Raw genomic sequence first — 6,614 nt, 5'->3', positions numbered from 1 at the left:
GCACTAAAGGTAGAGGTGATGAAAATGGAACAAGAACTGAAGACCATGCCCTCTGGAGAAGGTGTGGCTGAGGCTGAGACAGCAAGGCAAACACCAGGAATGGAGGCTGGAAGCTCAACCAGCAGCCTCTGCAGCTACTTTGACGAGATACTGGAGGAGAGCTGCACAGCAGGTCCATCTGAGCAGCAGATCACCCCAGGGGCACTGTTTCAGTTGGAGAGCTACCTCAGTGAGCCTCCAGCTGGGCGTAAGAGCAATCCTTTTCACTACTGGAGAGACAATCAGTCTCGACTACCCGCCCTGGCAGCAACAGCAGCCAAGTTCCTCAGTGCTCCTTGCAGCAGTGTTGAGAGTGAGAGGCTTTTTAGCACAGCCTCACTCATCATTGATGAACACAGGAGCAGGCTGACACCTGAGCATCTTGAAGTGCTCGTCTTTGTTAGAAAAAATCTCCCCATTATGCTCGGACTGCAGTCAGGGGGGGCAAACAATTGAAGGGAGTGTGTAGATATATATTTTTTTTAAGTTTACACTTGTTCAAGAGCAAGTATTGATGCTGAGTTATAGACATTTGATCCCACTCAGGTTGTTTGTGTGTTTTGCTTTTTTTTAATAATGTTTACAGCATTATTTGCACTTTATACTGTTCACTTTTTTACTGTTCAATGATGCCATTTCTGTTTGTCATGTATCATTTTATCTATTTTGTGTTTATCCTTGAATAAACAGGTCAGTTTCTTGTTACCAACCATTGTGTATTATTCAAACTCACCTAATTCAGCTGGCTAGTTGTTATCAAGAGTACTAAAACCCTTTTCAACATGAATCTGACAACTAAGTAGGCTAAATGACTTTAAACTTTAATACATGGCAGGCTAGTATCGTCCAGTATCAGTATCGGATCGGAAGTGCAAAAACAACATCGGTATCGGATCGGAAGTGCAAAAACCTGGATCGGGACATCCCTGATATATATATATATATATATATATATATATATATATATATATATATATATATATATATATATATATATATATATATATATATATATATATACAGTATGTATGTGTGTGTATATATATATATATATATATATATATATATATATATATATATATATATATATATATATATATATATATATATATATATATATATATATATATATATGTATATATATACATATATATATATATATATATATATATATATATATATATATATATATATATATATATATATATATATATATATATATATGTATGTGTGTATGTATATATATATGTATATATATATATATATGTGTGTATGTATATATATATATATATATATATATATATATATATATATGTATATATATATATATATATATATATATATATATATATATATACATATATATATATACACACACATACATATATACATATATATGTATATATATATATATATATATATATATATGTATATATATATATATATATACATATATATATATATATATATATATATATATATATATATATATATATATATATATATATATATATATATATATATATATATATATATATATATATATAGACATTAGGAGACCTGATCAAGGCACGAAAAATTAGATAATTTGTTTGTTTAAAGGGAAGCCCCAATCGAGAGGAATTTGAGTTAACTTGTTTTCAGAAAAGTGACTGAAAAAAGCAACGCTGCTGCGTTAGAAACGTAACAGAACTGTCTCTGGGAGGTTGGTTTGGGCCCGTTCGTCACAATATATATATAGTAGTGGTGCAACAGATGAACATTGATCCGTGAGGATCAATATCTTCGGATCGGCACACACGTGTGATCCGTTTGCTTTATGAAGAAAAAAAAAAAGTTTGCGCATGTTCAGACACCACTACAAAGGCTCCTCCATGCTCGTGCTCGTACCACAGGCTGAAGTACCAGCAATGGCTGACATCTACTGGGTACGCCTCCTCCCGGGAAGGAGTGGAGGACAAGGACTGCTCCAACTGTTCTATCAGTGAAAGCCATGGCTGACTGAGCTGCGTCCATATGCACCGCCACCTGTTATGATCACCAGTTAGACGACTCATACCAGGAGGCCTTTGACTCCTATATATGTTGGAACTCAGGGTGTGGCTGATCATCTTGACCTTTCATTGCAACAACTAGCATGGTATAAGATGGACACCATTGCTGTCCCACATTGTTCCCTTGCTCTCTGTCCCGCCTACCAAGCCAAAGACTTAGGTCCAATGACGAAACAGGGCGTAGCTGCCGCTGATTGGGCCGACACGCAAACATCACATTTTCAACACTCCCCGTTGTCGGTTAAAAACATAGCTATGGGCTGCACTTTGGACACACCTGCTGTAGGCTACGAGGAGCTAGCAGCTACACAACAGCTAAGCTAAAACAGCACATTTAAGCATATCAAATAATTATAGTTGCTTAATACGTACACAAAGTCTCCAAAACAGAAGTCTGATAGAAAGTATCCAGTAACAAACGTGTCCGCATCGTTCAACTTTCTGCGCCATGAGCTTGACTTAATGAATTATTGTGGCCACTAGGTGTTGTGCAAGATCAAATCGAACAATTGCAAAAGCATCCGTCATAGGGTTAGTGTTTTTATTATATTTGTGTCAATATCGATCAATCAATGTTTATTTATATAGCCCTAAATCACAAGTGTCTCAAAGGGCTGTACAAGCCACAACGACATCCTCGGTACAGAGCCCACATACGGGCAAGGAAAACTCACCCCAGTGGGACGTCAATGTGAATGACTATGAGAAACCTTGGAGAGGACCGCATATTAGCGCTTCTTTGTGGATTAGCATTTAGCTTTTTCGTTAGCCCCGCTAACAACAACGCATTTAGCTTTGTTGTTAGCCCCGCCCGACACCCCCGCTTCTGCTTCCGAGCGCATCGCTTACGTCTCTTTCGTTGACGTCTCCGCTGGTAGTGGACGCCCCTGCTTCAAAGGCCACTGCTGGATGTAGCTCACAAAGAATTCCCAAGCTAGCGAGTAGGTCCACCGTACACGCATCTTTCAGCCCAAAATGGCCCGATCTCTCCACATCCAGAATCGTAAGTCGGTCGTAAGTGATCACGGAGTGAACACGCTGTGAGCCAGCCATGAAATTGACTGAATTGACGGGTGTTTTTGCCAAATCGGTCTACACTTCCAGGAGCGCTCGCAAGAAGCCGCTGCATTGAAGCGCCGCCATCTTGGCTATATGTATAAGCATACTTTGTGGCTTTCACCAGTAGGGTCGCTATCGCTATAAGGGTCAGTCGATATCGCTATGGGGTCCGCAACACTAATGCCGCCCTCCAGTGGTCCACAGAGGCTGAAAAGGCTTTCATTGACCTCAAACATGACCTGTCCTCCACCTCCGCTTTTGCTGACCTTTTACTTGGATGTTTCCGTAAGTGTCTTTTTTCAGAAAAAAAAAGTGGGGGGAGGTGTGGGGGGGAGAGCTGGACAAAGTGGCAGGGGAGAGGGAAGTCTGGGCTTCCCTGCTTAGGCTGCTGCCCCCGCGACCCGACCCCGGATAATCGGAAGAAGATGGATGGATGGAAGAAAGGACTGCGGTCTGATAATCACATTAATAACACAATAACAATCATGTGTCTGAGTACACCTATTAATCAAAATTAATCTAACACGTCATGTTCATGTTAATGATGAAATATAAAGTTAGTAAACATGTGAGAGTAAGAAGTAAACAAACCTGTTCTGTGTAACACAACTTAGGGTTTCTTGAAAACAGCTTCCAGTAGTTGACGTAGTCTCTTGTTCTCTTCTTTTGTCCGAGAAAGTTCCTCTTTGTACTCTGCTATCGTTCATTCACACATTTTCACACAATCACAACACTTTACACTCACACTTGATCTTAACTAAGCGATGTGTTGATCAAATCCGCGTCTCTTTGTTAGCAGCTAACAAGCTAAGCTAATTAGCATGCTAAGCTAACTAGCGCGCTAAAACAACTAGCAAGATAAGCGGGCCTTATAATCTCCAAAGTTCAGTGAGACGAGTGGAGTTTATCCTGACACGGAGGATGAATAAAGTGTAGTTAGTAGCGATGTGAGGAGATGTGCCGAGGCTTAGAAGCGTGTGTGGAGTAAAGGAGGACTTTACTCCTCCACGCTTGCGTCACTTAGGGGCGGCGCCAATGAGTCATAGTGATGGGCAAGTCATGAACGAACCGTTCAAAATGTATGTTTTCATGGTGCCCACACAAAAAACATGGCAACAAATGATATTTCAAATATATCAACCGTATTTTACTTTTAATCAGGTATATATGAAAATAATGAAAACGTATTGTTTTTAATACACTTATTTTCGCTCTTTTTATTTGCCATATGTGTTCTATAGTGTTGTATGCTCATGATTTATTATCTAACCACAAAGATGGACCACTATTTATAAGAACTGGCTGTTGGCTTGCCTTACACAGTCCTACAGAACATGTGATTTCCTATTCCAGCAGATAGTATTCTTGAAATTACAAACAATCGAATATCTGATTGTAGAACATTTTGTCATCTAGTTATCAACAATTTTAGCAGCTTTGGTTCATTATCATCCATTATACAGATGTGCATACAAATGTGAGTTTTGTGGAAGAAATGTAAGTAATATGAAGGAATAAAATAAGCTTGATCTCCTCTGTAAAATTATTTTGTGTATCTCTCAAATCTCCTGTTTTCATTTTGAAGTTTACACAAAGATGAAGATGAAAGTAAAAAGTGGTACATGCTTTTGAAGAAGTAATAATTATTTGCAAGTCATTTCTCAGTGTGGTGGTTTTGATAAGACAGAAAATGTTGATCGACTCAGAAACTATTTCAGTCCTTAATGTTGACGTTACCAGTTCACCTCCAAGGACTAAATGTGTCATCACAAGTCCTTCGGCAATTGATTGATTGATTGATTGAGACTTTTATTATTAGGTTGCACAGTGAAGTACATATTCCGTACCACTAAATGGTAACACCCGAATAAGTTTTTCAACTTGTTTAAGTCGGGGTCCATTGATTCATGATACAGATATATACTATTTTCATAATATAGTCATCACACAAGATAATCATCGGAGTATATACGATGAATTGTTTACATTACTTACAATCCGGGGTGTGGGATATGGGGGGGGGGGGGGGGGGGGGTTAGGATTTGATGGTATCAACACTTCAGTCATCAACAATTGCATCATCAGAGAAAGTTAGTTTAGGATTGAAGTTGCCTGGAGGTGTTGTTTTAGTGCGGTTTTGAAGGAGGATAGAGATGCCCTTTCTTTTACAACTGTTGGGAGCGCATTCCACATTGATATGGCATAGAAAGAGAATGAGTTAAGACCTTTGTTAGATCGGAATCTGGGTTTAACGTGGTTAGTGGAGCTCCCCCTGGTGTTGTGGTTATGGCGGTCATTTACGTTAAGGAAGTAGTTTGACATGATGAATGTAGATATTATCAATCACAGGGAAGGTATTTATTATTATTTTTAGGTACTATGCGCCTTCGTTTTAGCTGGAAAAGGGCAGGAATAGCCTACATCTTCCTCCAAAAGAGAACATGTCTGTGACCTCTCAGATGATCCAGAAACTGGAACCTCCCACTAGGGGTGTTGCTAAGCATAAAGCTTGACTAGGGCACAGCCCCCAATATAATTACTTTGGACCCCTCCAAAACACACACACACACACACACACACACACACACACACACACACACACACACACACACACACACACACACACACACACACACACACACACACACACACACACACACACACACACACACACACACACACACACACACGTTTGTCTCTGCTTCAAGGGAAATAATTATGCCATGTAGTCTCTTCTCAAGGTTAGGGCTTCAAGGATAGGGCTATCACTTCTGCATTCCGAAGTCCAAATTAGGGCCTCTTCCCTATGAGGAGTGATCCAGCCCACCTGTGAAAGTCAAACTAAGAAGCCTTATCTTATTATGTGCTCAAACTGAAATACTACTATTTACTTAAACTTGGTTCTTCGCTTTCTCCAAGGTGAATATAAACCTTCACCATAAGCAAAACATAATATGTGTTAATTAATTCACTTCAGCATCTAATGGTGCATCAGAATTGGTGTTTTGTAGAAAGAATGTTGTTCCTCTTTTGCATCGGCCTTGTGTGTCCTCACCCAGCCAGTCTCTGGTAAACAATGTCCCATCATGCTGACATCCACTGAATGTGAGGGCTCATAAAACACCACATAAACATACAAACCCCGTTTCCTTATGAGTTGGGAAATTGTGTTAGATGTAAATATAAACGGAGTACAATGATTTGCAAATCCTTTTCAACCCATATTCAGTTGAATATGCTACAAAGACAACATATTTGATGTTCAAACTGATAAACTTATTTTTTTGTGCAAATAAGGATTAACTTTAGAATTTGATGCCAGCAAGACATGACGAAGAAGTTGGGAAAGGTGGCAATAAATACTGATAAAGTTGAGGAATGCTCATCAAACACTTATTTGGAACATCCCACAGGTGAACAGGCTAATTGGGAACAGAAGGGTGCCATGATTGGGTATAAAAG

The 6,614-nt window shown here is 39.0% G+C and overlaps 1 protein-coding gene across 3 annotated transcripts in view; it reads right to left on the bottom strand.

The window, feature by feature from the left end:
• Window positions 1-6,614, bottom strand: part of LOC133640639 (oocyte zinc finger protein XlCOF22-like) — a 35,985-nt gene that overhangs the window by 7,025 nt on the left and 22,346 nt on the right. Inside the window, exon 1 of one of the 3 annotated variants that reach the window (XM_062034174.1) lies at window positions 3,744-4,113. The exons of the other annotated variants lie outside the window; for them this stretch is intronic. The gene's annotated coding sequence lies outside the window, so the exon portion shown is untranslated. Of the gene's footprint in view, window positions 1-3,743; window positions 4,114-6,614 lie in introns of those variants that run through there. 3 annotated transcript variants of the gene reach the window in all.

The sequence above is a fragment of the Entelurus aequoreus genome, linkage group LG23 (assembly GCF_033978785.1).
Source record: "Entelurus aequoreus isolate RoL-2023_Sb linkage group LG23, RoL_Eaeq_v1.1, whole genome shotgun sequence".
Classification (NCBI taxonomy): domain Eukaryota; kingdom Metazoa; phylum Chordata; class Actinopteri; order Syngnathiformes; family Syngnathidae; genus Entelurus; species Entelurus aequoreus.
This window is presented reverse-complemented; position numbering and strand designations above follow the sequence as displayed.